The 22,657-nt window shown below is 44.7% G+C and overlaps 1 pseudogene across 1 annotated transcript in view; it reads right to left on the reverse strand.

Moving 5' to 3' along the window:
- Positions 1–22,657, reverse strand: part of LOC146830540 (E3 ubiquitin-protein ligase TRIM39-like) — a 322,696-nt pseudogene that overhangs the window by 164,707 nt on the left and 135,332 nt on the right. The window contains exons 2-3 of the transcript XR_014961441.1: positions 5,636–5,731; positions 5,275–5,505 (exon numbers count right to left, since the gene is read on the reverse strand). The product of XR_014961441.1 is annotated as an E3 ubiquitin-protein ligase TRIM39-like (transcript). The remainder of the gene's footprint in view (positions 1–5,274; positions 5,506–5,635; positions 5,732–22,657) is intronic.

The raw sequence follows: 22,657 nt of genomic DNA on the forward strand, positions 1-22,657 counted from the left end.
GGCGGCGGACAGGTCTAGTAAGATCAGGGCTTGAGGAGAGTTGGTGTCAATTCCTTCACGCAGCTCGTCCATTACCGAGATCACCACCTTCTCGGTGGAGTGCAAGGGGCGAAAGCCAGCTTGACAGGGGGAGAGGCAGTGATTAGTTTCTACATGAGTGCTTAAAGTGGTTGTGACATGAGTTTCCAGAACTTTTGCTAAGTAAGGCAAAAGGGAAATGGGGCGATAATTGGAAGGGGAGGATGGATCAGCGTCAGGTTTTTTAATAATGGGTATTACAACTGCTGATTTATGTGGACTGGGAACAGTTCCCTTGCTTAGCGAGTCATTGAGAAGGGTCAAAGGTGGAATAGGACAGGTTGAATAAATTTCCCTAAGAGTATGGGCTGGGGCAAAGTCTAGGGGAGAACCCGATTTAACTCGACAAAGTAATGGGAGAAGTGTGTCAGTAGTTAGCAAGGGAATAAGATTGAGTCTGGGGGCCGTGGGCGGGGGGGAAAGGTTGACAAATGTAAGGGAAGGTGGGGGAATGTTAAGCTTGATTTTGACCACTTTGTCAATAAAAAACTCGTTGAGCGAGTCACAGAGGGACTGAGAGGGGGGAATGGTAGCCGTAGTTCTACTGGATAATGCCAGTTCGTGGACCGTGGAGAAGATTTCCTTCGAGCAGGACTCAGCTGCCATTATCCTGCGAGTATAGAAATCGGTTTTTGCTTCAAGGATGCCCTTTTTATAAGTTTTTAGAACAGACAGATAGATTGTCTTTAGCTCGGAACTGTAAGTTTTCCTCCAGGCTCGCTCGGCTCTCCTTGCAGCCAATTTCTTTACTTTTAGGTCTGAAGTGAACCATCGGTTGGCTGCATGGGCCCGCTTAACTGTAAGCCGCCTCAGAGGGGCGAACTCGTCACCCGCCCGGGTCAGCCAGTTGTTAATGACGGCCAATTGGGAGGTAGCGGCGAGATCTGCGAGGTCAGGACTGGTTTTGGCCAAAGTTGAGCAAAGAGAATGGACTAGCAATGGGTGAGGTGGGATTTAAACACAAGTGGGGTACATCAAGTGGGGGATACTTGCGGCACATGATAGCTATTTAGGGAAAAATTCAGGTCATGTCATTTGGTGAGATGCATCGGAATCGACCCTGCGAGTTCAGTGATCCTGTATACAGAGAAACACTGTGATACACAGCGACTCACCACAAAAACTCCATCTGGAATGACCCAAGAGCCAGATTGATAGAGGCCAGGACTCCACTATAATCATAGGAGAAAGCGCATTGCTTCAAACCAGAAGGATTAAGCAAGGCAACTCACCTCTACAGTCTGCTTCACACTGGCTCCTGCATCCTCATCTTCTGGGGTGGGGGCAGTATGACGGATTGCTGGGGGTGGGGACGGACAAAGAGTAGGCCCGAATTGGGGGGAGTGCGGTAAGTACTGAGCGATGCTAATGCTACACAACCAAGAGTGGGCAAGCATCCTCATGAAATGTGGCAGGCGCGTATTGCCTGGCAGGATCCCTAGAAGCATTAGAAAGTTACGGAATGAAATCAGCCTCTCCCGCGTGAAGGAAAGGAGAAGGAAAGTTTTCTTTTCTCACTCGCCGAAAGACATTATCTATTGACATAATTGTATATCCCAATGAAACATAAAAAGCCACGCTGCCTTGATAACACATTCCGATGACTGTCCAGGAGGAAGCGTGCAGCATCGGCTTTCCCAGCATCTCTATTAAAAAAAAATAACAAGGAGGCACTGCAGCTGCCGCCCTGCGTGCCGCTGCTCGCTCCCGAGGCAAAACGCCGTGGGAGTGAACATTTAAAAAAAGGTGGGACATGCACCCACCATTAGCAATTTGCATGCTTTCATTATAGAAAGATAATCCAATGTGTGGGAGGAGTCAGACCCACACAGAGTAGATACAAGAAGCCCTGCAGGCTTGACCTAAAAAAGCATAGTATGACTGTAAATGGATTGAACATAGAGAGGCAGCCTGCTGCCGGTCCAACACATTAGTCCCCTAGACTTACTTGAACACAGAATGGGGATATCTGGGAATGTCCTAAAGTGGTTCTCCTCCTTCTTAGATAGCCAAACACAAAGAAACAATCTCAACCAATCGATGTCGACCACCACGGCGGTCACCTTAGGAGTGCCTCAAGGTTCCTCCCTCTCACCTACCCTCTTCAATCCATCCATGGAGCCCTTAACCGAAATTTTGAAACTCTCCAATGTTCACTACCACATATATGCGGATGACACCCAACTCAATACAACTCTGCAAAAAACACACAACTGGCTAACCAGAAACCACTTCAAACTCAACGAGCTCCAAACCGAATTCCTCCCAATTACCCTCCATGAGGACACGTTCACATTGAAGACTGGATGAAACCTTAAACACCCTTCAACTGCAAACCACACATCATAGACGCTGCAAAATCTCCATGAATAACAATCGACAAAAATGTCAACATGCAGGAACACATCAGTGCAGCCACCAGAGGAGCAAACTCTCACGTGAACATCAGAAAACTAAAACCCTTCCTTCCCATCAACGACCTCAAATCAGCAGTGCAATCCCTAGTGATACCCAGAATAGACTATGGGAATACAACCTTATGTGGTCTGCTGAGATCCAGTCTAGCTCCACTAAAACCTCACTCAACGCGGCTGCAAGACTGGTCACCAGCTCCAAAAGGAACGACCATATCACCCCTGATCCAAAGGCACTGAACTGGCTCCCTTTTGAGGCAAGATCACAGCTAAAAATCGCCTGTATGACACACAAAGCCCTGCACTTCAGCACACCGAAGTATCTAGTTGATAAACTGGAACTGTCAGGTAGTGGCAGAGCATCGAGAAGCACCAGCACCTGGCTACTGAAACCACAAAAATTCCGGGAAAAAAAACATACAACCGTACTTTCTCCAGTCTCGCACCTAGAATCCGGAATGCCCTGCCCCCGGAAATTAGAATGAACACTTCTAGCAAAAATGAAGTCAAACTGCTTTCAATTAACAAGTTACTACCTAACCCCCTCACTTAACTTGCTCTCTAAACAGAACTTACACTTGATTTTCAGGACCATTGCAAGCAACGGCACTCCTGAGTACCCCTGCACCCACTACGAATGTTTGACATCAGGTTTGCCCTCCCTTCTCCCTGTTCTCATTTTGTACCTATTGTATTAAACTTCTATGTGTTTTAACCTTTCTAAAGCCCTCTGAGACCCTTCCAGGGTCTAGACCGCGCCATAGATAACTTTTCAAATAAATAAAAATAAAATATATGAGAAGTATTGGGAAATCATCTCCAATTGCTGTGGTTAGAGAGTTAGTTCTCATACCATCTACATTTCGCAAGAGCAATGGACCAGATATATTTCTAAGTTATAAATGGCTAATGAAAGGAAGGTCCTAGATACTCAATAGGATATGTGTAGCCTGGTAATAGATACTGTGGCCCACTGCCCCCCCTCCGCTGAGCAAATTCAGGTTCTCATCCTGGCTGTCTTTTGGCGCCACTGTTTTTTTCCCTTTATATTGCTGATTTACCTGTCTTTTTGGATAATAGTATGGGCTTTTTACCCAAATATGGGAGCAGTTTGGTGTCCATTATGCAATATGCCGATGGCATTGTTATCCTGGATTTAACATCGAAGGGATTGAATACTCTTCTGCTGTCATTACAGAAATTCAATGTACTCATTTAAAAAAAAAAAGAATTCTAAAAGTACATTCTCCCTGAAATACAAAACTAAAACTGGCTTCAGGGTGAAGAAAAACTAGAGGTAGTTAAGTTATATCCCTTTTTGGGGAAAATCATGTGCTGTGGAGAGAAGGCACTTTGGCCCTTTACTGTGAAGAAAGAGAAAATTTCATCCACTCCGCTTTACGCATTGGTTTTAATTGATGTGAAGAACTTGAGTTTTTTAGATAAGATAGAGAGTTAATTTTAAGGACACAGTATGCTTTCTTTACACAGGGGGTTATTTCAGCAATTAAATTAGAAGTTGAGCTAAAGAGTGTCTGTGTACAAGGTCTCTCTGCAGTTATTCACAGGGGCTTTTGGCTGTTAAGAAGTGATATAAGGTCATTAACGAATGTTATGTATGAAAAGATCTTTGAAGTAAGAAAATTCTGTATTTTTATAGAAACTTTATCCATGTATTAAAAATGTTTGATCTAAACCAAGAAAATGTACTTTCCTGGTCTGATCAGCAGCTAAAAGCTTATAATAAGCAGATATCCTCTAATCTATGCTGCCGCTTTGATGCTCAGTGTTGTAGGAAAAAATCTAAATTCAATGTGGCAGTGAATTGTTTTATTCAAAGAAAGCCCGAACAATATTTAACTTGAACTATTGACCATGGAGTTAGACGCTGCTGGGCCCTACTATGCCCTGCTATTTTACCATAAATTATCTTAATTGCTAGCTGCATCATTTGCCCAGCAGGGATAGTATTTGTAATTTCTGTAGTCACTGTATAAAAGATCTAAAAACACATGGTATTTATTTGCCCTGCATAGCTTCTAATTTTCTGAAGTATCAGGTTCGTACAACGGCCGTCGCTTTAGATTTATTATTATTTGTGTGTGAGTTTTTAAGTTTTTAAAATGTTTTTTACATTTGTATGGATTATGATGGTATAGTTTTAGCTATGTGTTAATGTCACTTTTGTCCAGCTGATGAACTGACTAGATTTTATAACTTTATAATTTGGCTTTACATTTTTAAACTGTATCCTACAATGTTTTATTGTATTGTCTCTGTGGACCTCATGTGAGTTCCAAATCTTACACTAAAACTTGAACTTGAGTACTAATGTGAATTGGCGAGGTAGGTATATTACTCAATATATTAGCATTCCGTTCAAACACAAATATCTTATTTTGCAGTCAGAGACTACTGCAAGTATTAAGTAGGACTTACACTGTGCTTGTATATTCGATTTGCGGGTAACAGCCTTCACTTAGTCTACATCTGTTTATCATCCAATCTCACTTTATAGCTCCCACTCCACCCGTTTGGGTGTTCCCTGACTCACTGAACTGCCACCTTCAGTAGCTCTACTGCCTGTTGCCAAAATGCCCTTTTTCTTGACCATATACTTGAGGGAAGAGTGCTGATCTTGCGCATCTATAGATGTCCATACCCCTGTACAACTCCAGAACCTCAAACATCTTCTGCTGCAGACCCTTACCCTCTTCATCTGTGAATAGATTCCTGAATCCTGCTCCTCTTCCGTTTCTTTAGCTTTCTAGGCCCCTCTCACCTTCAGTAGCTCCACATCCTGCTGCTGACACTTCTCCTCTATGTTGCTGATCAGGTCCATCAGTGCAGGTTTCTGATTTTCCAGCTCACTGATGTTTCTATAGACCGTATTAAGACTTTCTTCATGCTTTGTTTTCATGCTGCTAAGCTCTTGTTGTTTCTTCTGCTCCAGACACATTTTCTTCTCTTCAAATGTAATCAGGATTTTTAACTCCTGGTCCTTGACTGCTTCCTTAAAGAAAAGGAATTAAATTATCAAATATAAATACATTTACATAGTATCCTACCAATTTACAAACATAAATTGTTTGCAAAGCAGAAAGTGGACTCCCTAAAATATTACATACATGCTATTCTCTTACCTCTAGCTCTGTCACCCTTTTTTGTTCTTTGCAGTGAAGCACATCAATGTCCTCCAGACTGTTATGCAATGTGGCCAGACAATTGTTAAGCTTGCCCTGAAAATAAAATAAACTTCGTTTTCCAAACCAAATAACATTATTAGGTATCCCTAATGGGACAATTACTAAGATTATGAGCACAATCTTTGGCAGTTCTAATGTGGGTCATGATATATGTATGTATATGGTATTTCTATAGCACAAACCTTGCCAAAGGTCGGTCGAGTGCAATGCACGGTCATTAGGGACACAGCAACCAATTGATCAGTGTTGTATTAACCATGTAAGAGACCACTATGCGATTCAACAGACTATTGTACATTTAGCCAGTTTCTCTTGGTGGAAACTTCAAAGACAAGATGGCTCTGTCTATGTATAGCATACCTTTTAGCACATGAGGCAAAGAAGGCCATTCTGCTCCTCACCCAGCTCATGCATTTTCTCTAAGTCTCCCCTTATCCGATATTTAGGTTCCTCATATTTCATCACAGATCTACCAACAGCTGAAGGGCATATCATAAGGACTCAAGCAGACATTTGCAAAAAAGTTAGGTCGCACATCCGACACACACCCATTCCCCCACATCTTTACTCATGAAAATAATTTTAAAAATTCTAAATGTTACAGATAAATGTTTCTGCTTGTAAGAGTTCTTGTATAATGAGCCCAGGTGAGGCATTAGAACTGCACAGTGACCCAGCTTTGGAATTTCTAGCAATAAGTAATGCTGCTCATTTATCTTGGAAACATATGTGCATTCGAGGTTGCTTCCTTAGGTTTGCTGATTTTTGGCCAGGCCACTCTTAATTGAGTAAAGGTTCAGCCCAACAAATGAGATAAAAGATAAAGACAGTAACTTGTTTAATAATCCCAACCAAGGAAATATGATAAATATGTAGAATTTTAAAAATATCTCCTGTATGATAATTTGTAGTAAAATTGACACATTGTTGAAACTATGCATTAAAGATACAGATGTGGAATTGTACCCATGGCCACTTTTACATATAAACAACATTTCACAAAAATTTTAAAGACTGCTATTATTGTCATGGGTTTGAAGACTGAAATACTCTTGATTTTCTGTCTGATAAATACATTTATTCCTATAATAGAAATTCAGATTGATTTTCTGTCTGATAAATACATTTATTCCTACAATGGAAATTCAGATTGCTTTTCTCAATGTTTTTTCCTCTTTCTAATTATACTTTGCCCACATGGTTTGTTAGCAACAGACAACTCCACGTGTTGATATATATAGGACCATGTTTCTATAGAAAAAGTACCTTTTGACTTGCCTATAACTTTGGTGCCGTTTGACGAATCTCCGCATAATTTTCCCCAAAAAAGTGTGTCGTGATTCTTGCTGTGCATGGAAAGTTTTGTGGTGATCCGTCAGGCAGCGGCCAAGAAAAAGGGGGGTTATACCAAGATGCGTTTTCCATGTTAATTCCCATAGACTTGTTAGTCGAACTTGCAACCCGAACCACTAGACGGAATTAAACCATATTTGTCAGAAATGTAGATTAGGCTATGCAGATCACGCTTTCAGTTATTTCTGGGTAAATCCGTTAAGTAGATGTTCAGATATTTAAGAGAAAAAAGTTAGTAATATTTGTGACCGCAGGGATGAGAACGGCCCGGAAGGGGGGGCCACGCGACCCCTGTCCCATTTTTAAAAAAATAAGTAGGCCCCAGTGAGGTGGGAGAGGTCCCAGGGGTCTGGGGGGATCCCTGAGGCCCCCATTACAAATTCATTATGGCCCCCGGGAGGTAGTGTTCCCCTGGGTCCACTAGGGGATCTGAGTGTCCCCCCATAGCAAGGCATAATCTCCAGGTAAGTGGAGGTCTCCGGGGCACGGGTTCCATGAGCCCCCCCGGTTCATTTTTGGAATGTGGCTCTGAGGAGGGGGTGGTCCACAGGGGGTCCGAAAGACCCCCAACCATTTAACTATAAATAAACCCAGGGGAGGTGTTTGTCCCCAAGGCATTAATAAGCCCCTGGAAGGGGGTGCGCACGGCCCCTCCTTTATTTTTTAAATGTCCCTGGTACCTGGCCCCCCGGGGGTTATGTCTAAAGTTCCTACGGAAATTAACAAGGGGAATGTGTTTTCGGTCCCCCCTTTTTCTCGGTCCCGCCTGACGCATCACTCTGAAACTTTCAAGACACCAGCTGCAGTGAGTGGCAAGCTAGTTTTAAAACTTTTGTGAAGATTCGTCAAATGGTGCTAACGTTGTTAGCAAAAGAAGTGCTTTTCCTATGGAAACTAGGTCCTAACTATAACTACCTACAACTATAACTACCTACTGACAACCGTCAGTAGGTGATCTATCTATCTATCTATCTATCTATCTATCTATCTATCTATCTATCTATCGTTGGTGATGAACCTTCACGAAATTTTCAAAAAAGTGTCATAGTGAGTCTTGTTGTGTATGGAAAGTTTCAGGCTGATCCGTCAAGTGGGGGCTAGAAAAAGGGAGTTAAAAAAGTATGATTTCCATGTTGATTCCCATAGGGCCTTTCAACAAACCGGCTACCTGAACTGCAGGATGAAATTACATGAAATTTGTCAGGAAGGTAGATTTGTTTAAGCAGGTCGTGCTTTCAGTTATCCGGTGTAAATCTTTTCAGTAGTTATGGCGATATTTAAGGGGTAAAAATAAGGATATGTGTAGTCACCGCTAATTTGCGAAGATTTTGCCATTAATTGCGATTGCGTGTGCAATTGGTGGTGGTACTGGTGGTAGTGGTATTGGTGGTATTGGTGTTGGTATTGGTGGTGTTGGTATTGGCAGTGATGGCATTGGTGGTGGTATTGGTGGTGGTATTGGTGGTGGTGGTGGTGGTGGTATTGGTGGTGGTAGTGGATGTTGAGGTGGCATTGGTGGTGGTAATGGTGGTGATGGTAGTGGTATTGGTGGTTTTGATGGTGGTGGTATTTGTGGTGGTGGAGGTGGTGTTATTGATGGTGGTGGTGGTATTGTTGGTGGTATTGTTGTAGGTGATATTAGTGGTATTGAAAGTGGTAGTACAGGTGGTGGTATTGGTACAGGTGGTGGTATTGGTTCTGGTTGTGGCACTGGTGGTGGTATTGGTGGTGGTAGTATTTGTGGTAGTATTTGTGGTATAGGTATCAGTGGGGTGGTGGTGGTAGTGGTGGTATTGGACGTGGGGGTGGTATTGGTGGTGTTGGCATTGGTAGTGGTTGTAGTGGTATTGGTGGTGGTATTGTTGGTGTTGATGGTGGTGGTATGTGTGGTGCTGGCAGTATTGATGGTATTGGTGATGGTGGTATTGGTGGTAGTTGTAGTGGTAGTGATAGTGGTGGTCGTATTAGTGGTGGTGTTGGTAGTGGTGGAGGTGGTGGTGTTATTGGTGGTGGTGGTATTGATGGTGATGGTGTTGGTAGTGGTATTGGTTTTGGTGGTCGTGGTGGTATTGGTGGTGGCGGAATTGGTGGTGGTGGTATTGCTGGTGGGATATTCGTTGTGGTGGTATTGGTGGTGTTATTGGTGATAGTATTGGTGGTTGTATTGGTATTGATGGGGTATTGGTATTGGTACTGGTGCTGGTGGTATTGGTGATGGTTGTATTGGTGCTGGTGGTATTGGTGGTGGTGGTGATAGTGGTGGTGGTGGTGGTATTGGTGGTAGCATTGGTATTGGCAGTGGTACTAGTGGTGCTGGTTTTGGATTAGTGATGTTGTTATTGGTGGTGGTAATGGTAGTGGCGGTATTGGTGGTGGTGGTATTGGTGATGGTATTTGTGGTAGAGGTATTGGTGGTGGCCGTATTGGATGCTGGGTGGTATTGGTGGTGGTGGTAAAGGTGGTTGCGGTAGAGGTATTGGTGGTGGTATTGCTGGTGTTGATGGTGGTGGTATTAGTGGTAGTGGTGGTGGTAGAGCTGGCGGTATTGATGGTATTGGTGGTGGTGGTGGTATTGGTGGTAGTTGTAGTGATATTGGTGGTCGTTTGGTGGTGTTATTGGTGGTGGTGTTGGTAGTGTTGGAGCTGGTGGTGTTATTGGTGGTGGTGGTATTGGTGGTGATGGTGTTGGTAGTGGTATTGGTTGTGGTGGTATTGGTATTGGTGGTGGCGGAATTGGTGATAGTATTGGTGGTTGTAATGGTATTAATGGGGTGTTGGGGTGGTACTGGTGGTGGTGGTACTGATGGTGGCATTGGTAATGGTGGTGGTATTGGTGGTGGTGATATTGGTATTGGTGATCATGGTGGTATTGGTGGTGGCAGTATTGGTGGTGGTGAGGTATTGGTGGTGGTAGTATTGGTGCTGGTGGTATTGGTATTTGTGGTGGTGGTATTGGTGGTGGTGGTATTGGTTATGGTTGTATTGGTGCTGGTGGTCTTGGTGGTGGCGGTATTGATGGTTGTAATAGTGGAGGTGGTATTTGTGGTGGTGGTATTGGTGGTATTGATGGTGATGGTGGTATTAGTGGTCATATTGGTGGTGGTGATATTGAAGGTGGTGGTGCTATTGGTGATGGTGGTGGTGGTATTGGTGGTGCCATTGGTATTGGCAGTGGTACTAGTGGTGCTGGTTTTGGATTAGTGATGTTGGTATTGGTGGTGGTATTGGTATTGGTGGTGGTGGCATTGGTGTTGGTGGTGGTAATGGTGGTGGTATTGGTGGTGGTGGTGGTATTGGTGGTGGTAGTGGTATTGGTGGTGGTGGTATTGTGATGGTATTTGTGGTAAAGGTATTGGTGGTGGTGGTATTGGATGTTGGGGTGGTATTGGTGGTAATGGTGGTTGTGGTAGAGGTATTGGTGGTGGTATTGGTAGTGATGAAGGTGGTGTTATTGATGGTGGTGGTGGTACTAGTGGTGGTGGCAGTATTAGTGGTGGTGGTATTTGTGGTGGTATAGGTGGTGGTGCAGTTGGTGGTGTTGGTGGTAGTGCGGTGGTATAAGTGGTGTGATTGGTGGTGGTGTTTGTGATGATGGTATTGGTAGTGATATTAGTGGTGCTGGTATTAACCCCTCCCCTGCTCATGACGGAACCACTCCGTCATGAGCCACGGTCGCCGTGTGCTCATGACGGAGTGGTTCCGTCATGCCGCGGCCGTTGGCGGCTGCTCCTCCCATGCTGCGCTGATTCCCCGCCTGTGCGGGCGATTAGCGCAGTGGGCGGAGTCATGACGGAACCACTCCGTCATGAGCACAGCTCAACCGTGGCTCATGACGGAGTGGCTCCGTCATGAGCACAGCGCCACCGCGCTGCCCCCAAACCCCCCCAGCGCTGCGGCGGAAATCCCGCCGCAGCGAAGGGGTTAATGGCGGTGGGAGTATTGATGGTGGTATGAGTGTTGGAGGTATTGGTAGTGGTATTGGTGGTGGTAGTATAGGTAGTGATGTTGGTGGTGGTATTGGTGTTGATATCGGTGGTGATGATATTGGTAGTGGTATTGGTGGTGATGATATTTGTGGTATTGATGGTGGTGGTGGTATTGGTGGTGGTGGAAGTATTGGTATTGGTGGTGGGGGTATTGGTGGTGCTGATACTGGTGGTAGTATTGGCGGTGATGGTATTGGTGTTGGTGGTGGTGGTATTGTTGACGGTTTTGGTATTGGTGGTGGTGGTACTGATATTGGTGGTGGTATTGGTGTTGGTGTTGGTGTTTGTGGTATTGGTGTTGGTGGTACTGGTATGGGTAGTGGGGGTATTGGTGTTGCTGATACTGGTGGTCGTATTGACGGTGGTGGTATTGGTGTTGGTGGTGGTATTGGTGACGGTTTTGGTATTGGTGGTGGTACTGATATTGGTGGTGGTGGTGGTATTGGTATTGGTGTTAGTGGTATTGGTATTGGTGGTACTGGTATTGGTGGTGGTGGTATTAGTATTGATGGTATAACTGGTATTGATGGTGGTGGTATCGGTGGTGGTGGTATTGGTGGTGTGGTAATATTGGTGGTGGTATTAGTACTGGTGGTTGCATGGATATTGGTACTGATGGTGGTATTGGTGGTGGTGGTATTGGTGGTGGTGGTATTGGTGGAGGTGATGTTGGTGGTGGTATCGGGGTGGTGGTATTGGTGGTGTGTTAATATTAGTGGTGGTATTATTACTGGTGGTGGCATTGGTATTGGTACTGATGGTGGTGGTATTGGTATTGGTGGTGGTGGTATTGGTGGTGGTGGTGGAGGTATTGGTGGTGGTTGTATTGGTGGTGGGGTATTTGTGGTGGTGGTACTGGTGGTGGTGATATTGGTGCTGGTGGTATTAGTGGTAGTATTGGTACTGGTGGTATTGATGGTGGTATTGGTGGAGGTGGTATTGGTGGTGATATTGGTGGTGGTGGTGGTATTGGTGGTAATGGTGTTGGTGATATCGGTGGTGGTGATATTGGTGGTGGTTGTTGGTGGTGGTACTGGTGGTACTGGTGGTGGCATTGGTAATGGTGGTGGTATTGGTGGTAGTGATATTGGTATTGGTGGTGGTGGTATTGGTGGTCATGGTGGTATTGGTGGTGGTGGTATTGGTGGTGGTGGTATTGGTGATAGTATTAGTGGTTGTATTGGTGTTGATGAGGTATTGGTCTTGGGGGTGGCATTGGTACTGGTGGTGGTGGTGGTGGTATTGGTGGTGGTGGTGGTATTGGTGATTGTGGTATTGGTGGTGGTGGTATTGGTGGTGGCATTGGTGGTATTGGTGGTGGTACTGGTGGTAGTGGTGTTGGTGGTTGTATTAGTGGTGATGGTGGTATTTGTGTTGGTGGTATAGGTGGTTGTGGTGGAATTGATGGTGATGATGGTATTGGTGATGGTATTTGTGGTTGTGTTGGTATTGGTGGTGGTGATATTCGTCGTGATGGTGGAGGTGGTGGTGGTGGCATTGGTATTGGTAGTGGTACTAGTAATGCTGGTTTTGGATTAGTGATGGTGGTATTGGTGGTGGTGCTATCGGTGTTGGTATTGGTGGTGGTATTGGTTTAGTTATAAGTGGTGTTGGTATTGGTGGTGGTATTGGTGGTGGTGGTATTGGTGGTGGTGGTTTTGGGGGTGGTGGTATTGATGGTGGTATTGGTGGTGGTATTTGTGGTAGACATATTGGTGATGGTGGTGGTATTGGACGTTGGGGTGGTATTGGTGGTGGCAATGGTGGTAGTGGTAGTAGTATTAGTGGTGGTATTGGTGGTGGTGTAGGTGGTGTTATTGAAGGTAGTGGTGGTGTTGGTGGCGGTATTGGTGGTGGTGGTATTGGTGGTGGTGGAATTTGTGGTGGTGATATTGGTGATAGTATTGTTGGTTGTATTGGTATTGATGGGGTATTGGTATTGGGGTGGTATTGATATTGGTACTGGTGGTGGTGGCATTGGTGGTTGTGGTATTGATGGTGGCATTGGTGGTGGTAGCGGTATTGGTGGTTGTATTAGTGGAGATGGTGGTATTTGTGGTGGTGGTATTGGTGGTTGTGGTGATGTGGTGGTGTTGGTATTGGTGGTGGTGATAATGATGGTGGTGGTATTGGTGGTCGTGGTGGTATTGGTGGTGGTATTGGTGGTATTGATGGTGATGTTGGTATTGGTGGTAGTATTGGTGGTGGTGGTGATATTGATGGTGGTTGTATTGGTGTTGGTGATAGTGGTGGTTGTGGTAGTATTGTTGGTGGCATTGGTATTGGCAGTGATACTTGTGGTGCTAGTTTTGGATTAGTGATATTGGTATTGGTGTTGGTATGGGTGTTGGTATTGGTGGTGGTATTGGTGGTGGTGACATTGGTGGTGGTGGTGGTATTGATGGTGGTGGTGGAATTGGTAGTGGTATTTGTGGTAGTGGTGGTCATGGTAATGGTGGTGGCGGTAGTGGTGGTATTGGTGGTGGTATTGGTGATGGTGGTAGTAGTAGTGTGGAGGTATTGGTGGTGTTATTGGTGATGGTGTTTGTGATGGTGGTATTGGTGGTGGTGGTATTGGTGGTGTTGGTGGTGATATTAGTGGTGCTGGTATTGGTGGTGGTGAGGGCATTACTGGTGGTATTAGTGGTGGTGGTATTGGTAGTGGTATTGGTGGTGGTATAGGTAGTGATGTTGGTGGTGGTGATATTGGTAGAGGTATTGGTGGTGGTATTGGTGGTATTGGTGGTGGTGGTATTGGTGGTGATATTTGTGGTGCTGGTAATGGTGGTGGTAATGGTGGTGGTATTGGTGGTGTCGGTGGTATTGGTGGTGGTGGTATTGGTGATCATATTCATAGTGGTATTGGTGGTAGTTGTGTTGGTAGAGTTGGTGGTGTTGGTGGTATTTGTGGTGTTGGTGTTGTTGGTGGTAGTGGTGTTGGTTGTGTTGACGGTATTGGTGGTGCTGAGATTGGTGGTGGTGATGGTATTGGTGGTGGTGTTCTTGGTATTGGTGGTGGTGGTATTGGTAGTGCTATTGGTGGTGGTGGTATTGGACATTGGTGTGGTATTGGAAGTGATATTGGTGGTGGTGGAGGTGGTGCTATTGATGGTGGTGGTGGTATTGTTGAGGGTATTGGTGGTGGTGGTATTGGTGGTGGTGACGTTAGTGGCATTGGTGGTTGTGATATTAGTATTGGAGGTGGTGGTACAGGTGGTGGCATTGGTAATGGTGGTGGTATTGGTACTATGGTGGTTGCAATGGTGGTGGTATTGGTGGCGGTGGTATTATTTGTGGTATAGGTATCAGTAGGGGTGGTATTGGTGGTGGTATTGGACGTGGGGGTGGTATTGGTAGTGGTAGCATTGGTGGTGGTGGTTTTAGTGGCATTGGTAGTGGTATTGATGGTGGTGGTATTGATGGTAGTGGTGGTCATATTGGTGGTGGTGGTGGGATTGGGGATTGCATGGGTCCAAGTGACCAAACTAAGCAGCAGATACTCGCCCGAAGAACATATGCGGCAATTATTAGCAATCAATGTCTATATCCATCCGGAAAGGAAAGAGCAGAATGAAAAATATATGACCCTGATAACTCTAATTGTAATCCAATAACTAGCACCTTGCATGATAGCAAAAGGCAAGATAAACAGGGAGCTAAAATGTTAATAAACCAACTTCAATCTTTTGGCCTGATAATCCTGAATGGAAAAACCCTGGGTGATATTCCAGCGGCAGTCACATTTCTGAGTGGAAATACTGCTTCAACGATTGATTTTGTTATTCTAAGTAATAACCTGCTCCCGCAAGTTGATACCCTCAAAGTTTTACCCAGAGTTGAGAGTGACCACCTTCCTCTTATTGTAAAAATGAACATCACAGCTAAACTTGCCCAAAAAATCTAATTCATAGTGTTTTACCCAGAAAAATGTAACCTTCGAAAACTTAATTGGTTGGGAGAATGTCCACAACTTATTCAAGAGACAGCCAGGCAATTTTTGGACAATGAGGTTACTCATCCTGGAGCAGGTTACGTTAAACCCTGGGAACAGCTGGTCGAGTTATTAGTTCAAAGATTCCCAGCATCGAGGGGTTGCAACTCAAGGCCAGTTATTAAAAGAGAGCCCTGGTTTAACTACGAGCTAAGAGAACAAAAAAGAGGGATCGCTCGAGAGGTGCGTTCTCAACTACGTGCAGCAAAAACAGGCAGGAAATCTGAAAAATGGAGGTTGTGCCAACTGAGGAGCAAATACTGGAAGAACTTGATAAGCGCAAAATCAGTGTATAAGACGGGCATTTGGTTACACCTATTGACTGCGAGTAAAAAGTCTAACAGCAGCGACTTCTGGAGCATCATAAACAAATTGTCATCAGGCCCAAAATTACAGCAAGAAGCTGGAATCCGTCAAGAAACATGGGTTCACCATGTCAAATCCATGTACAACAATACAGAAATAGGCTCCACAGAAGAGCAAAATGGGCAGCTTCCTGAACAGGAGGCAAAACAATTAGCTCCTGACCTGGTCAATTTTGTAGAATCTGCAGCAAGCTCAGAAGCATTTAGCCACGAGCTTACCAATGAAAAGGTGCTAAGATCTTTCATATTAAAACTTAAAACCAAGGGAGCGGCAGGTCCCAATGGACTTCCAAACGCGATTTTCAAGAGCGACCCAGCCTTTTGGTCAGTTCATCTTACTCCCGTCTTCAATGAGATCTATACACGATCTAATGCTCCGGTCTCCTGGAAAGGGAATATTATTCACCCTATATTTAAAAAGGGTGACCCCCGCAATCCGGGAAATTATAGATTGATCTCATTGATAGACGTGGAGGCTAAACTCTATGCTTCTTGTCTTCTGGTCCATCTTCAAGATTGGATGGAAGAGAAGAAAAAAATTCCAAAGTTCCAGACGGGCTTCAGGCAAGGGATGGGCACCCTAACTAACTTGTCAATTCTAGCCCTTTTAACGGAAAAAGCACAAAGAAAGAATTCACGATTATTTGCATGCTTCGTGGATATTAAATCTGCCTTTGATCGAGTTAATAGGGGCCAACTTTGGAAGAAACTCAAGGCTTGGGGATTGCCGAGCATAATGCTTAGTGCCATAACCAACTTATACTCGGATACTTGGGCCAGAGTAAAGCTGGGCGACGGATATAGCACAACTCCTCAGATTCAGATGCAGCAAGGTTTGAAACAAGGATGCGTTCTAGCTCCCAGTCTCTTTAATTTGTTTCTTTCAGATATTGCACAGCACCTGGAAAAAGCCGATTGTCATCCTCCTAAAATGGCCAACGAGTCAGTCACCATTTTACAATATGCAGACATCGTATTGCTGAGCCAAACCCCAATTGGTCTACAGAGATCCATAAACAATTTAGTAATCTACCTGGAGCAGGAACATCTTTAACTAAATAAAGAAAAAACAAAAATCATTCGACTAGTGGATCATAAAAAAGCGAAATTTAAATGGTCAGCTAATGGGGCAACAGTGGATGAACAGCATTCCTACAAATACCTTGGCGTAACAATAGGACAAAATGCCTCGCACAAAGTTCATAAATTGGCTCTCAAAGCAAAAGCTCAATCATTAATTTACTCGTATAAGCTTCTACGTAAAAAAATTGACTGCCCGAATTACACGTATTTGTTGAAAACAATGGCCGCACAAATTTTGCCTAGTCTATCGTATGGTTTGGTCACCTGGTGTGGTAAGGAAGCAATCTTGCTAAACGAGCTATTGTTAAGGATTTATAAGGCCGTCTTTGCATTGCCTAAATCTGCATCTCCAGCTCAGGTCCGTCTGGAATTTGGCCTTCAGCACCAAAAATTCAGAGGAATGAGCGGTTTCGTTAAATTGTGTCATAAATTTCGCTCTTCTGCATCCGACTCTATGAACAGACTATGTTGGGATGAAATTAGGGATCAGATGAACTTTGAAACACCAATGTCATGGGGCAACTTCCTGAAAACATCCTTGGACGAGCTGGAATTACAAACCGCATGGGAAAAAGTGGACGACAATGCAACTTTCAGCAAAGCTGCAAACGCATCAGCAAAAAGGAAATCTCTGCTGGCAGATAAAAAAGAACTTAGCAAACGCCGGCACGGATGGACAGTTATTAACTCATATAAAACCTTAAGGCCTCAAGCTTATTTATCTGCTCATTTTAGCCAGCATATAAAAAAGAGTTTTACGAATTTCAGAATGGGAATACACGATTCAAAAGATCTGTATCCAACTTGGAAAAAGCCCCTTTTATCTGAGAACTGCCGACTATGTGGTTATAAATCAGAAACATTAATCCACTTATTATGTGCTTGTCCAGCAGTTTTGCCTGAAAGAAGACAGTGCTTAAAACTTATTTTTAATGCCTTGGAAATTCGTTCGAACAGGCAAGCGGTATTAAGATGGCTGGAGGGGACGTCCATCATCTTGGCCTGCCGCGGCGTCAAATACATGATAATGGTCAGAAAACTTTTATATCTCGCTGACGCCGTTCAATCTGGATTGTAGCCATTTTTTTCATAATCCTTCCACCATATTAATTAAGTGGGCAGCAAGCCACGTCCCTTTGTTAGCTGAAATACACAGTAAAGTCAAACAAAGTCATTATCATTAGGGTTTCGGCGTGTAACATAGCCGCCATGTAAGCACCGACTAGAAGGTTTTTGCAAGCAGGAATTATCGTAAATGTATTTAACGTAATGTAATAGTACTTTTTATACTCTTTGTAATTTTATCGTGATTTTATGTAAATATTGATGGGGAATTGTAAAGATTTTAATTAATCAAACAATAAAAAAAATGGTGGTGGTATTGGTAGTGGTATTGGTGGTGCTGGTACTGGTATTGGTGGTGGTGGTATTGGTGGTCATGGTAGTATTGGTGGTGGGATATTGGTGGCGGTGGTATTGGTGAAAGTATTGGTGGTTGTATTGGTACTGCTGAGGTATTGGTATTGGGGGTGGTATTGGTACTGGTGGTGGTATTGGTGTTGGTGGTATTGATGATGGTGGTGTAAGTGGTGGTGATATTGGTGGTGGTAGTACTGGTGGTAGTAGTATTGGTGGTTGTATTAGTGGTGATGGTGGTATTTGTGGTGGTGGTATTGGTGATTGTGGTGTTGATGATGGTGTTGGTATTGGTGGTGGTGATATTGGTAGTGGTGGAATTAGTGGTGGTGTTGATGGTGATGTTGGTATTGGTGGTGATATTGATGGTGGTATTGGTGGTGGTGATATTAGTGGTGCTGGGTGTTCTATTGGTGGTGGTGCTATTGGTGGTGGCATTGGAATTGGCAGTGGTACTAGTGGTGCTGGTTTTGGATTAGTGATGGTGGTATTGGTGTTGGTATTGGTGGTGGTGGTATTGTTGGTGATGTTGGTGGTGGCGGTATTGGTGGTGGTGGCATTGGTGGTAGTATTGGTGGTGGTGGAGAGGGTGGTATTGATGGTGGTATTTGTGGTAGAGGTATTGGTAATGGTGGTGGTATTGGTACTATGGTGGTGGCAATGGTGGTGGTATTGGTGGTGGTGGTATTATTTGTGGTATAGGTATCAGTAGAGGTGGTATTGGTGGTGGTATTGGACGTGGGGGTGGTATTGGTAGTGGTAGCATTGGTGATGGTGGTTGTAGTGGCATTGGTAGTGGTATTGATGGTGTTGGTGGTGGTATTGATGGTAGTGGTTGTCATATTGGTGGTGGTGGTGGTATTGGTGTTGGTATTGGTAGTGGTATTGGTGGTGCTGGTACTGGTATTGGTGGTGGTGGTATTGGTGGTCATGGTAGTATTGGTGGTGGTGGTATTGGTGAAAGTATTGGTGGTTGTATTGGTACTGCTGAGGTATTGGTATTGGGGGTGGTATTGTTACTGGTGGTGGTATTGGTGTTGGTGGTATTGGTGATGGTGGTGTAAGTGGTGGTGATATTAGTGGTGGTAGTACTGGTGGTAGTAGTATTGGTGGTTGTATTAGTGGTGATGGTGGTATTTGTGGTGGTGGTATTGGTGGTTGTGGTGTTGATGGTGGTGTTGGTATTGGTGGTGGTGATATTGGTGGTGGTATTGGTGAAGGTGGAATTAGTGGTGGTGTTGATGGTGATGTTGGTATTGGTGGTGATATTGATGGTGGTATTGGTGGTGGTGATATTAGTGGTGCTGGGTGTTCTATTGGTGGTGGTGGTATTGGTGGTGGCATTGGAATTGGCAGTGGTACTAGTGGTGCTGGTTTTGGATTAGTGATGGTGGTATTGGTGTTGGTATTGGTGTTGGTACTGGTGGTGGTGGTATTGTTGGTGATGTTGGTGGTGGCGGTATTGGTGGTGGTGGCATTGGTGGTGGTATTGGTGGTGGTGGAGAGGGTGGTATTGATGGTGGTATTTGTGGTAGAGGTATTGGTGGTGGTGGTATTGGACGTTGGGATGGTATTGGTGGTGGTGATGGTAGTGGTATTGGTGGTGGTATTGGTGGTGGTGGAGTTATTGATGGTGGTGGTGGTATTGGTGGTGGTGGCGGTATTGGTGGTGATGGTATTGGTGGTGGTATTGGTGGTGGTATTGGTGGTGGTATTGGTAGTGGTGGAATTGGTGGTGGTGGAGGTAGTGGTAGTGCGGTGGTATTGGTGGTGGTGTTTGTGATGGTGGTATTGGAGGTGATATTAGTGGTGCTGGTATTGGTGGTGGTGGGGGTATTGGTGGTGTATTAGTGATGGTGGTATTGGTGGTGATATTTGTGGTGCTGGTATTGGTAGTGATGTCGGTGGTATTGGTGGTGGTGGAGGTGGTATTGGTGGTTGTGGTGGTATTGGTGGTAGTGGTGGTATTAGTGGTGGTATTGGTGTTAGTTGTATTGTGGAGTTGGTGGTGTTGGTGGTATTGGTGGTGGTGTTTGTGGTGGTGGTGGTATTGGTGGTGCTGAGATTGCTGGTGGTGGTATTTGTGGTGGTGGTATTGGTGGTGGTATTGGTGGTGGTATTGGTGGTGGTATTAGTGGTGATATTGGTGGTGGTGATATTAGTGATATTGGTGGTGGTGATATTGGTTTTGGAGGTTGTGTACCGGTGTCGGTATTGGTAATAGTGGTGGTATTGGTATTGGTGGTGGTGCCATTGGTGGTGGTGTTGGTTGTGGTGGTATTGGTGGTAGTGTTGGTGGTAGTATTGTTGGTGGTGGAAGTGGTGGTATTGATGGTGGTGGTGGTATTGGTGGTGTTGGTGGTATTGGACGTGGGGTTGGTGTTGGTATTGGTGGTGGTAATGATGGTGGTGGTAGTGGTATTGGTGGTGGTATTGGTGGTGTTGAATGTAGTGGTATTAGTGGAGGTGGTGGTGGTATTCATAGTAGTGGTAGAATTGGTGCTAGCTGTGTTGGTGGTGGAATTGGAGGTGGTGTTGGTGGTAGTGATATTGGTGGCTGTGGTATTGGTGATGGTGGTGGTATTGGGTGTTGGTGGGTTTGGTGGTAGTATTGGTGGTGGTGGTTATATTGGTGGTGGTGGTTGTGTTGGTAGTGGTATTGGAGGTAGTGGTATTGGTGACATTGATGATGATATTGGTGGTAATATTGATGGTGGTGGTATTGATGGTGGTATTGGTGGTGATATTGGTGGTGATATTGGTGGTGCTGGTAATGGTGGTGGTATTGGTGTTGTCTGTGGTATTGGTGGTGGTGGTATTGGTGGTGGTATTGATGGTAGTGGTATTGGTGGAGTTGGTGGTATTGGTGGTCGTAGCATTGGTGGTGGTGTTGGTGGTGGTGGTATTGTTGGTGTTGGTGGTATTGCTGGTGGTATTGATGGTGGTCTTGGTGGTGGTGGTCTTGGTGGTGGTGGTATTGGTGGTACTGGTGGTGTTGTTGGTGTTGGTGGTGGTATTGGTGGTGCTGATATTGGTGGTGATGGTATTGGTGGTGGTGGTGATATTGGTGGTGGTATTGATGGTGGTCTTGGTGGTGGTGGTATTGGTGGTATTGGTGGTGGTACTGGTGATAGTGGTATTGGTGGTATTGGTGTTGGTATTGGTGGTGGTGGCATTGGTGTTGGTATTGGCAGTGGTGGTATTGGTGGTGGTGGTATTGGTGGTGGTATTGGTGGTGATGGCATTGGTGGTGGTGGTGGTGGTGGTGGTATTGGTGGTGGTATTGGTGGTGGTATTGGATGTTGGGTTGGCATTGGTGGTGGTAACGGTGGTGGTGGTAGTGGTATTGGTGGTTTTGATGGTGGTGGTATTTGTTTTGGTGGAGGTGGTGTTATTGATGGTGGTGGTGGTATTGTTGTAGGTGATATTAGTTGTATTGGTATTGGAAGTGGTAGTACAGGTGGAGGTATTGGTACTGGTGGTGGTATTGGTACTGGTTGTGGCACTGGTGGTGGTATTGGTGGTGGTGGTATTGGTGGTAGTATTTGTGGTATAGGTATCGGTGGGGGTGGTATTGGTGGTGGTAGTGGTGGTATTGGATGTGGGGGTGGTATTGGTGGTGTTGGCATTGGTGGTGGTTGTGGTGGTATTGATGGTGGTATTGTTGGTGTTGGTGGTGGTATTGGTGGTGGTGGAGGTGGTGGTATTGATGGTATTTCTGGTGGTGGTATTGGTGGTAGTTGTAGTAGTAGTGGTAGTCATATTGGTGGTGTTATTGGTGGTAGTGTTGGAGGTGGTGGTGGTAGTCATATTGATGGTGTTATTGGTGGTGGTGTTGGTAGTGGTATTGGTTGTGGTGGTATTGGTGGTATTGGTGGTGGTGGTATTGCTGGTGGGATTTGGTTATGGTGGTATTGGTGGTGGTGGTATTGGTGATAGTATTGGTGGTTGTATTGGTATTGCTAGGTTATTGGTATTGGGGTGGTTTTGGTATTGGTATTGGTGCTGGTGGAATTGGTATTGGTGGTGGTGGTATTAGTGGTGGTGGTATTGGTGATGGTTGTCTTGGTGCTGGTGGTATTGGTGGTGGCGGGATTGATGGTTGTAATAGTTGTGATGGTATTTGTGGTGGTGGTGTTGGTGGTTGTGGTGGTGGTGTTGGTATTGGTGGTGGTGATATTGGTGGTGGTGGTGGAATTAGTGGTGGTATTGGTGGTGGTTTTGGTGGTATTGATGGTCATGTTGGTGATGTAGCGCTTAAAAGGTTGAAAATTGTAGGGGTGCGTTATATTCACTGTTAGTCGGCAACCGCATATAACCAAATGTGTACTCAGGTATTTTGTGTGCGAAATGTATTAAGAGATGTATAAGCTGTATCGATTTAATTTAGAAGTGTTAGCAATGTACCATGATATTATGAATGTGTTAGAGAAATGCATAGGGTTTAGTTTAGATGAACGCAATGTGAAGTTAACGTGTAGCCTAGAATACGTGCTGGTAGACTGTTTAGTTTAAACATACATGAAAAGAGAGACGTAAATGTCAATAGTGTGATTTAGACATGCTTGTGTAACCGAAGTAGTGGCCAGAATTCACATATATCGTTGAGGCGAAAGGCCTGTTATTTTCTTATGTTAGCCGAGGGCAATAGGCCAAAAGGATTTATTCCAGTAGAGGTTTTAGGCTGTAGTAAATTACAAAGTTAAAAGATGTGAAGTATGTCTGCATTGCATGATCTCACTCCAGGTGCAAGGACAGTTGCTCG

This window comes from Triturus cristatus, chromosome 5_1 (genome assembly GCF_964204655.1).
Source record: "Triturus cristatus chromosome 5_1, aTriCri1.1, whole genome shotgun sequence".
Lineage (NCBI taxonomy): Eukaryota > Metazoa > Chordata > Amphibia > Caudata > Salamandridae > Triturus > Triturus cristatus.